This window comes from Dendrobium catenatum, unplaced genomic scaffold, assembly GCF_001605985.2.
Source record: "Dendrobium catenatum unplaced genomic scaffold, ASM160598v2 fragScaff_scaffold_1038, whole genome shotgun sequence".
In the NCBI taxonomy this organism is placed as follows: domain Eukaryota; kingdom Viridiplantae; phylum Streptophyta; class Magnoliopsida; order Asparagales; family Orchidaceae; genus Dendrobium; species Dendrobium catenatum.
The window spans coordinates 2,278,480-2,289,634 of record NW_021319500.1 but is presented as its reverse complement, the minus strand read 5'-3'; the positions used below and the strand labels follow the sequence as shown (position 1 = coordinate 2,289,634).

General features: G+C 32.7%; 1 long non-coding RNA gene across 1 annotated transcript; it reads left to right on the top strand.

Annotated features, from left to right (window-relative positions):
* The first annotated feature begins 1,438 nt into the window (after positions 1-1,438).
* On the top strand, positions 1,439-5,413 carry LOC110093406. The gene is made up of 2 exons (XR_002302704.2): positions 1,439-2,018; positions 4,877-5,413. It is a non-coding gene; the product is annotated as an uncharacterized LOC110093406 (long non-coding RNA).
* The last annotated feature ends 5,742 nt before the right edge of the window (positions 5,414-11,155 follow it).

Below are 11,155 nucleotides of genomic sequence, written 5' to 3'. Positions count from 1 at the left end.
CAATTCAATATTTATTATTTGTTAGAAATTATATATTATTTAATAATAATTATTATTATAAGATATCGGCAACCTAATTATACTAGTTATCTCTAAGATATTATAATTAAAAACTTCACTTTATCATATATAAAAAGTTGATGGAGAGCATGAACTACTAGATATCCATTTTGAGTCTTATCCAACCACTTAATTGGTTGTTTTGATTTTCTCTCTTATCTTATAAGAATATGTCATTTATATTGATGTAAATTGAAAGAAGGTATATGCTCTCTTTATATTATTGTAGAGCTTTTACTTATTTTGTATTTACAATATAATTGATATAAGGCCCTTATCCTTAAAAATATATATATATTGTGGTGCATGCAAGGCTGAGTAGATACCACCATCTAACGTTCGACACGTGTCCATCCTGACAAAAGAAAACTAACACCGTGATCCCTCCTCCGCTACATATTCCCGAAACTATCCCTCTCAAGCTGGGGACATCGAGGCTGTTTTCGTCATTTCATTAGGAATACTAAATTACACCTGAAATGCACCCACGTGGGCACCGCTTATGAGTGGGCTAATTGTGCTATCCTGAGCATAGAATAGCCACGTGGACGTGGGTGACAGTATTCGTTTTGTTTTAATACATACATCATATAAGATTCACATATCGATGTTGTGGCCCCCACCCATCACGATTGAGAATAGGAGTTTTGGTCAGGGCTGCCCGTCTACCCGCCTGCCCCTTGTTCAACCGGCCTGGGTGGTTCGGGCTATAAATTGAACCGCCGTCCTATGAACTGCAGTTTGCCGCTTTGGCACCCCTTCTCTTTCTGTAAGCCTTCCTCTTTTCTATTATGCTCTCATTATTTTTTTTTAATTTAAAATAATTACACTGTATATTTTTTCATCGGATCCGTGTTTGAATCCAAGCAATCTTCTGGTTTGAGTTCCGTGTAATAATTCAAGCATTTGGGAACCGATTAATTTTAAAAAATATATAACGTCCATTTATTAACAAATTAATGCTTTTATATATCTTAACAGATTATTTTTTATTTTTTTATTATTTTTTAACTATTAAATTTTAATAATGTATAATAATTATTTTGTTGCAGATCTGCACCATATCGTTTTTTTTTTCCTTCTGTCGTTGAAGATCTAGATCAATGGCGTCCAATTCAGCTTTTGCGGGGGCGGAAAACAAGCAGCAGTTGCCGTCGCCGCGGAACCTGGGGAGGTCTTGGACATCGAGCTCCGTCACGTGTGAGCATGGTTTGGCTTCGTCGGCGCCACCGAAGTGCGTCTGCGCTCCGGCGACCCATGCTGGATCGTTCAAGTGCCGACTCCACAGGGTAAACTCTCATGGCCACTCCGCTCCGGCGGCCCCTCGGCAGCCTTCCGCCACCGCTACTGCTAATAGAACCGTGGAGGCTTCGTAAAACCAAAGAACAATAAGGACCTAATATCCTCCTTTTCAGATTTAGTTGAACTTAAGGTCGATCTTATGATCAGTGAATCAATTTGGAGGGGAGGAGACTTGTAATACTTCCGCTTTTGGGAAGTTTCTTCCGTAATCTAAGTAACTTCATGTTATTATGTGAAAATATCAAGATATGGGATGGAATGTTGGATGATGTCTCCTCTCACAGATTTCAGTGAGATGGTTAATGATATGAAGGTTATTTCCATTATGACCTAATTTTTAACTATCAACGATTTAAAATCGTATGGCCTTGTGAACTTTATAAAGATTAAGATTAATTCTATAAGCGGCCTGGAAACAGAAATTGAAGAAACTGAGCATGAATTGTTGACCGGACGTTTGGCCTATTTGATTCGTTTTTTTTTTTTAATGTTCTAGTTGGATGAAATATATGAATGAAATAGCTTACGGGGCACTCTTCTTTTCTTAATACAGGTTGTTTTGTGATGATTTTGCGTGAAACGAGAATGCTTCGTTTTTGCTTTGTCAATGGTTGCTGAGAAGTGTCTCGTACGTGTTCTGACTTTCTCTGTGCGTTGTAAGTCGCTGACCATCTCATAAATCTCTCCTTTAAGTTCCGGTTAGCAAGTTCAACAACTTTATGCAAAATTTTGTTCGTAAGTTACAACGATATCTAATATCTGTTTCTTCATAATTTTTTTTCTAGCCGAGTGAGTCATTTTGGTCTTAATTGGGCCATCTGAATCAGGAGAAATTGTTAGACTTGGAAGATTAATTATTCTTTACATAGAGAGTGATATGGGATAGCTTTGTATGGACACAGTTATGTGTTCCAATGTTCCGCACGTAGTATGTGTTATTCTTGACATAGATTGAGGCTTCATTTGGTTTTTCCTCTCCTTTTGTAAAAGATAGTTTTAGAAATATTGGTTAAGTGAATGGAGTTTTCTAACCGAGAAGCAAATATCAAAAAGATTATCAAAACAGTAGAAAAATGAAGTTGCCTAAAAAGTATTTCTATAGAACCGTCCCATCCAAACAACGTCCAAAAAATAATTTCGCCTTTTCTGTTTAAAACTCCGATACAAAGGAGGCCTAAGTTATATGGGATAGCTTTGTAGAGCGTAGGGGCATTCTTTGAATGTGAGGAGTTGGTCTAAATTCAGTCTGGTAATTTCATCTAGTGTAGCACAGTAGCAGCACATGTGGTATTTATATGATCCAATTGTTTTGATGGTCGTTTAAAGATAAAGTTTCTCTTTTTGGGCTACTTGTTTGCTTGAAATTGGATTCTGAAACCATGTAATTTGATGGACATCCATCATTCATTTTGATGTGATTAGAAGCCAACACTGATAATAGGTTCACCAATCCCTTTCAAAATTTCTCAAATATAATGGTTTTGTTTTCACTTATGGAATGAGAGAAGAAAAAAAAAATTGTAAAAACATATTTATATCTTCCAGCAGGTCAAGTAACATTTACTTGTTAGATACTGCAACATGTTCTATTTTCAGTTCAACTGATTTATTGCAGCATTTTGCTATTTATTTGCTTTCGTTTTGAGTTATCTATCTCTTGCAATAATAAATCATGTTTTCTACGCAGTTCTAATTATATCATTTTTTTTTCTCCATATTCTGTTCAGATTATGACCTTATGACTGGCTTCTTCAAAATGCCTCTGCTTCCATGTTCATTATCAGATTCTGCGTTGCTTTTCTTGAGTTTATATTCTCTATAGTTAAACGTACATAAAGAATGGAAATTATGTTGCATGAATGATGCTATCAAGCTGCTGGGAATAATAGTTGGGCTGGAACATTTTTTAGTGTCTATGAGCATTATATGGGAGATGACTTTACAAGATTGAATGGTGTGATCACAAGAATGAATGGTGATGAAGGATTCATATGGACGACAAATATTTTGGATGAGGCTATATTGGTGTGATTGTGTATGAGTGGCGTTTTATATGGCAACAGTAGTTAGCTTAAGTCCAACCTTGAGACATAACTTTAGTTATTAGTACTATTTGACTTAAATTTAGTGTAGAGTGCCTCTGCTGGGGTTGTCTTTGAGATTTAGTTTGTGTTAAACCCATATTATTCCGGATAAAATAAAATCACCTTGATTTCATCCTCCCAATGAAGGCCTCGTTGTTTTTCAAGAGTAAGTAAATTATTATTTTGCATTGTACCTTAGGATAATTTTTTAAAAGATTCATATCTTGATTATTCGACAAGTTTTACGCTGGTTGTCGACTACCTAACGCGACCCTCCACTTTTCTCATCTAGGATTTGGGATCTGATAACAGCAATGTTAAAGTGGAGGAATGCATGGGGCTTGTTGTGTGATAGAAAAGTCTCCCTCAAACTTAAAGGAAAATTCTATAAGATGGTCGTGAGACCAGCAATGCTTTATGGTGTCGAATGTTGGCCATTAAAAGAGAGATGAGGATGCTTAGGTGGATGAATGATTTTATCCTTAGAGATAGGATACAAAATAAGCATATACGTGAATAGGTTGGACTAGCTCCAGTGGAAGATAAGATTAGAGAGAGTCGACTTAGATGGTTTGGTCGCATTAAACGGAGGCCTTCCGATGACCCGGTTAGGAAAGTAGAGGTATTAGATTTGACTTATGTTAAAAAAGGTAGAGGTAGATCTAAAAAGACTTGGGTTAGAAAATATTAGTAATGATATTTCTTTATTAGATTTAAATGAGATTTGACTTTTAACATGACACAATGGCAAAAAAGAATTCATGTAGCTGACCCCACGTAGTGGGACAAAGGCTTGATGTTATTGTTATTGTTGTTGTAGTATTTTACCTTAGGATAAGTGTTAATAGTTGGGTATGTAACAGGACACATTGGACTTGTTGTAGCAATCAGTCTATGTCCTGCGGTAGGTAGGTGAAAGGAACAAGGAATAACCCAGGCCCAACATGGATCAGGCCATCTAGAACAATATTTACAAATTATGCTCCAGATTTGCATTAGGGATGCGTCATTGAGATCCTTGTGATTTTGGTGAGATTTTAAGAAAGTTAGGTACCTGACTGATATTCTATTGAGGCATCCTTTTCTTGGGTCACCTAGCTGGTTGATTTTCTATTGAGGCATCCTTTTCTTGGGTCACCTAGCGTTGTTCGCACGTCTCCTTCATGTTCAATCACTTCGATTCTAAATACTGAGATATTTTGCTTTCTCAAAAAGCCAATAGGAATTTCTCTGAGTAGTTTATGTTATCAACTAATTAATTAGTGTTTTCCAGTGCCGGGGTAGCTGCTCTGTCCATTTCTTGATTAATACCATTTTCTTTAGAGCTGCACCTTCTGGGATAAAATGCTAGTCCATCGTTTTATTTTCTGTAAATTTATCCCCTTTGTTTCCATGCAATTTATTGTAATTTCTTCTTCCATGTTAAACAGGAGACCTGCATCTTTGGCCATGAATATTTCCATTCTGAGTAAGTAAAAGACAGAACTTAGGTCGAAGGTACAAAATTACTGGAGACTCATTTGGCTGCAAGAGAAGATTTGAATTCCGAAGGTTTCACGAGAGATTATTATGTGCGGACACCCAACACAGCTTATCGTCCAGAGGTGAATTAGGTGCAGTTACGTCATCCAGTACCGAGCAGTATCGAGCCGCAGTACTGAATAGGGGGTGATATGGTGAATTTTCATTGGACTTTGGACGGCCTTCGGTGTCCGCACATAATAAGTCATCAGATTTTCACATCTGCAGAACCAAAGCAGTTTGATTTAGAAGAGCTAGCTTGTATTTCATAATCTGGAACAAGATGTGCTAAGACTGACTTCAAAATCAAATTGAAATTTCTGAAGCTCGTAGTTTCATGCTATGCCGGTAGATACTTCAATATAAATATCATGTATTTTTTTATTTTTTAAATAATTTTACAATAATATTTACCTCGTAATATCATCATCCTTCATTTCTAGCTATTATAGTGCTATTGAACTACTGATTTTGTACTTCTTTTACCTTCTGATTTCGCTAATTTTTAATGCAGATGTTTAGAAATCTCCGAATGGGTTTTGCTAGTTTGGGCTTATGCTTGCAAGTGTCAAAATAGGTTAATTGGTCGGATTCAGATCCGACCTAAATTCGTCAACCTCCAGTGAATTCTAATCCGATCCGCTAGGAGCTCGAATAACCCAAATTCGGCTGATTAATTTTTAACTGATTAATAATATAGTTTAGGTTAATTAATGACAAATACGATCACATCTATAAATAAAAGAATTGAAGGCATATCTATAAATAGAAGAATTGAAGGAAAAAATATTAAACAGTCATTTTTAGTTGGGAATTTTTTATTTAAATTCAGATTTTTGGGATCGGTTTCTGAGCATATTCTTAATTTGGTTGTTCACAAATGCGACGAGTAGATTTTTGGTGCTGATTTGAGCTTATTTTTTATATTTAATTTCATTTTTCTTGAACTAAAATCCATTATTTCTAGTCTTGAATTATTTAAAAAATTGTGAATAATAAAAATTTGTATAATCTCAACAAAAAAGCTGAAAATAATCAATCCTCTTAGCCCTGTTTGGAAGGAACTTTTATTACGTCCTTTGATCGGACGTAGATATACGTTTGGTCAGAGGATTGTTACTCAATTTTTACTCGGTATTTGATTGGTATTGCTAGGTATTGTTTGATAATAACGAGAAATACCACTCTGGGAAGATCAATACCAAGTAATACCGAGCAATACCGAGTATTACCAAAAAATACCGAGTTTTTCTAGAAAAAACTCTGTATTGCTCGGTATTACTCAGTATTTTGTCTTCTCGTAATGATATTTCTCGTTATTATTGGTATTGCTCGGTCTTTGCTCGGTATTTCTCGTTTTGTGATTGTGATCTTAGTGCCGGCCGAACGTAGCTCTACGTACGTTCACCGGACAAAATAAAAGTTCGGAAGTGCGTCTATTAAGTCAAAATTTGTATTTGATCATATTGATTGCTTTTATGATAATAAGAAAGTTGAAAAACCAACGGCTTGTGCAGGTAATTAATCATCATCATCATTAGTCATTTTGTGATTTCCTTTTTTTATTCATTTTTTTTGCTAAGCTAAGTTTAAATTTTCATTAATAAATTATTTGCACGTATATATAAATATACTTTTTATATTTTCCTTCAATAGCTAAGCATAATGTTGGGCCGGTTGTGGGGCCAAAATGGGCTCCTTTCCTTATTCTCCTCCAATCTGTCTAAAAATTTCCTTAGCTTAATTATATCAAATTCCGAGTATTTTTCATTCACATGGGTGGTTGAATATATGCGTTTAAATTCAAGGTTGGTAATTGACACATCTCAAGATTTTGATGTGTATTTGAATTTAAAAAAGAGTTAAATTTAGGGTCATGTAATTTAGGTTGATGTAAATTTCAATTTGATCAAGTTTATGACTGAATTGAATGTCTCGATGAGATGAACTCGTCAATATCGTAAGTGATCTGTTGATTTAAAAAAAGTCGGAACCCTTTGGAGGCTAGGTGGGGCAATAAACTTCCAACCCCCCCTTAAAAATATTAAAATACTATGGTCTTTAGGCAATTGCCCCAAATATAATTAAATATATTGTGTAGATGTGTTATTGTTAGGAAATGATGAACCAAATACAAAGAGAAATAGTAAATCAAAATTTGTTACAAGGGCGCTGCCTCCTTGGACCCCCGACATATATGCCAACAGTTATTTATAAGTTTGCCCACTTGAAAATTATGGCTAGTTCTGCCCCTGTCAAAAACTTTGAAACATAATTGAAATTTTTAGAACATTAACGATACTAAAATCTTTTATATTATAGTCAAACTGAGTGGATTGATGAGATGAAACTAAAAAGTTTAAGCATGGTCAATTTTGAGGTCATTATGGTATTAAAATGATGAATAAATTATCTAGGTTAAGAGGATGAATATGAGTCATTCGATGGATTATTCTTTATTTAGGTCAATTTTATCAAAATATCCCTCTCAATAAGATTATAATAACTAGAACTTAATTTTTTTATGGTTGTAGATTTTTAGAGTTGAGGGATATTAAGAACTCTCTTGCTTTTCTTAAAATTTGCTATTGTCAACCATCATCAACAACTGCCACAACCATCATTTAATTTTAGTAGTATGAATCCCATTGTTGATATCCAACACCATTATTGGACTTCAGTTGTCTAATTATGGACACTTGATCTCTATAATCTATGCAATATGTGTTAGACACTTGCTATTAACTATGTGTAATTTTATTAGAAGACTACTTTATTATATTTTTAGTTATATATTGGACTATTTCAACTAGATCATACCCCATGATTTTAAAATAGTGGTTGTGACGCTTTATTGATGTAACAGTCCACTACTATTGATGTAACAGTCCACCATTAAGCAACTCATATTCATCGAGTAGAAGCATAAATAATTATTAACAAGGACATCAATCCTCATCTTAAGTAATTTAAATATTCCTTAAATGTAAGAATTTTCAATAAGGAATTGATCATCCTCTTTAATGAAAAAAATAAGAGCAATCAACTAGAAATGCCTTCTTGCCAAATTCAGCCTAAATCATCTAATTATATCATATTAATCATATTTATTACTAATACTTAAATGGAGATCCAAATTTTTTTATTACTTCAAGTAGCCAAAACTTTCAAGAAATCCAAATGATAGAGATAAATCCCAATATTCTTACTTTCATCATTCTAATAATGCGTTAAAATAAGTATTTCTAGTTGACGAAGAGATTGAACATCAATTTCACCAAAGGCATTCAAGCCATTATTTATATGAACAACATGTAGATTGTCATCCTCAAAATATAGGATATCAAAAGAGCTTAGAAAATAAATTATTGGAATTTTTTTATAGATGTGACATCATATTGAAAGATTCATTTACTTAAATAACTCAAAGAAATTTGAATTCCTTAGAATTTTTACAAGAATTTATATATTGAATTTTATTAGAGATAAAAATGTATTTCCAAGTATCTATTAAAATTATTAATAAATTCATTTTTTTATAAATAATGTTGCATTTAATAATAACCCCCTTGAAGGCACACACATGATGTAGGCTTGATTGAGAGCTAGTAGTGGATATAGACCGAACAAGAAAGATTTTATGAGAGTAAGTGGTTAATAGGTTCTCCACTCCTCCAAAAATATCATAAGGCATAACAAGTGCATTATAAACCTTAGAAGACAAAAACCTCGTGAGATACAGGTTTCTCATTTTCTCTAAATTTTCATATGGCTAAAAATCTTAGAATGTATATATTTCTTCAATTCTTCAGAACTCTTAGAAGACTAATAGCCCTAAAAAGGCACAAATTCATCTAGTTCGTAAAAAATCTCACAAGATTAAGAGCCTACAAAAATCCAAGTTTTTTAATTCTAGAAAACCTCAAAAGACTAAAATTTAAATAAGTATATATTTTTCAAAACACATCTTCATTTCAATCATAGAAGAAAATATATAAGAGAAATAATAAAGAAATATTTTACCAGGATAGTACGAATGAACTTCTTCACACTCCTTCCTTTAATGGTAGTATTTCTTACACAAGATAGATTAAGATCTCTAATTAAAGTATATTATGCTTTCATAACCTCCCTTAAACTTTATTCTGAGGGGCACTAAAGAACTACATTAAAAACTATTAAACTCTATTGAAAGTGTCTATTAAACTCACTAAAGAACTACATTAAAAACTCCTAAATAAAAGAACTCAAAAACTTTTTTATAGTAAGTGTAAAAATGGCTCAAGATGTCACAACGCTTGAAATGATGGCACAACTACATTACAAGATAAACTAGCATCTTGGTGCATTGGGATTACTACACTGACTCGGCATGTCCATTGGTTGAACTGGCATGTCTTTTGACTAAACCGACACAGCTCCTCGATTTGGCAACTTCTCCACCATAGAGTTGTAAAAATGCTTAAATATACAACCTAGCATTGCGAGGTAGTGAAGAACAACGTTTTGGTGATTAATTCCCTCAGACTCAGGTGCTACAGTGCTATTTTATAGCGCACCGTTGCTGTAAAACCCTATGGTGCTAACCCTAGCTCCATCAGGGTGCTAATCTTCCTAAAATTCTAAACCAATCCATGTTGCAATTTTTTTAGTAAGGCGTTGAGGCATTATAAATGATGATGCTGACACGCTATAACTGTGGGCGCTGCAGCGCTGATTTAACACTTGTAAATTTTTGCCATTTTCTAAGATTTTTCTATATAAACACAACTAAAATAACATATTTTTAATGAATTAAAATATAATAAATATTACAAAATTTACACTTAATAAATACCTCCCAATTTAAGCTATTGCTTGTCCTCAAGTAATGGTGTAATCAACTATTGATCAACTTAATAGCTAAAATAAAAATTGGTAATTTAAAACTACTAAAATATAAGATAGTATATCATGGTTTAGAAGTAATTTGGAATGATCAAAGTTGTAATACTAATTTGAAAAATCATAAATAATTATCCTAAGTAATCATCATTGTTATTTCTTGAATTGAGCTTATCTACTATAAGTGTATGTACAGGTTTTTACTTATGAATTTAGAAATAAATAATATATCATTTAAATATTATTTCTGCTTGTAGTTGAATTAGAATTTCATTAGTGTACCATCATACGTATTAGTTCACTTATCTTTTCATATTTGATTTAAGTATTAAGATTTTTTTTTTTTTTACTTGAGCTTCAACTTATACCAATTGAATGTACTTATCTTTTTTTCTTTTCCAAGTTTCTCTTTTGATTTTTTTATGTTTTTCACTTTTATTATACTTGAAGTACATATTAATGATTTTGAATATAAGTTTAGCCTTAATCCCTCTGGCATTCCGAATTGATTTTATGTAAGGATTTAGTAAGATTGTTTATTTCATAATTAGGTTTACAATGATCTTCATAAATTAAGCTACACACTTCTTTTTCCTAAACTCAACTATTCATTCTTCAATTCAATAGTCAATGAAAGAGTGTATAGCTTCTATGTTCAAGGCAAGTCAATGACTTAAATAATCTTTCTTAGATAATAATTATGTTTTTCAAACTCTGAATTATTATACTTTGTTCATTCAAATTAACAGCTAGAGTTTTATTATTATTCTTAATTTTAGATAATTTTTAGTGTTTTTATTATGGCTAAATAAACAATCAAAGTGCAAGCATTGTGTAGAGAATAATTTTCAAATGTAAGGGTCAAAATGAAAAAATGTAAACTATATTAATTAAATATAACTAAAAAAAAAAAGATAACTTATCTTTTTATTGAAATGGTAAAAAACTCATAGGACAATACAAACTAATAAAAAATATATAATAAGATAACTAGTGCATGAAGCACTATCCTACCAATCCATCTTCACTCAAGACCTACATCCTCAACTCTCATTAGTACAATATAATGGCTCTCATAGTCATATAAAAACTATCATAATCATTGGGATCTCCCTAATCCTGCTGATAAATAAGTGATAAATAAAGAAAATAGAAAGAGATACAACAAACAACATTAACACAAATAATCTCCCACCAGCCTGTTGATAAAAGAAAAATGAAAACGACAATCACTAACAACTACTCTGATTCTTCTTCCTCCTTTTCATTAGCTTCACTACTACACTATACAAATGACTTATATT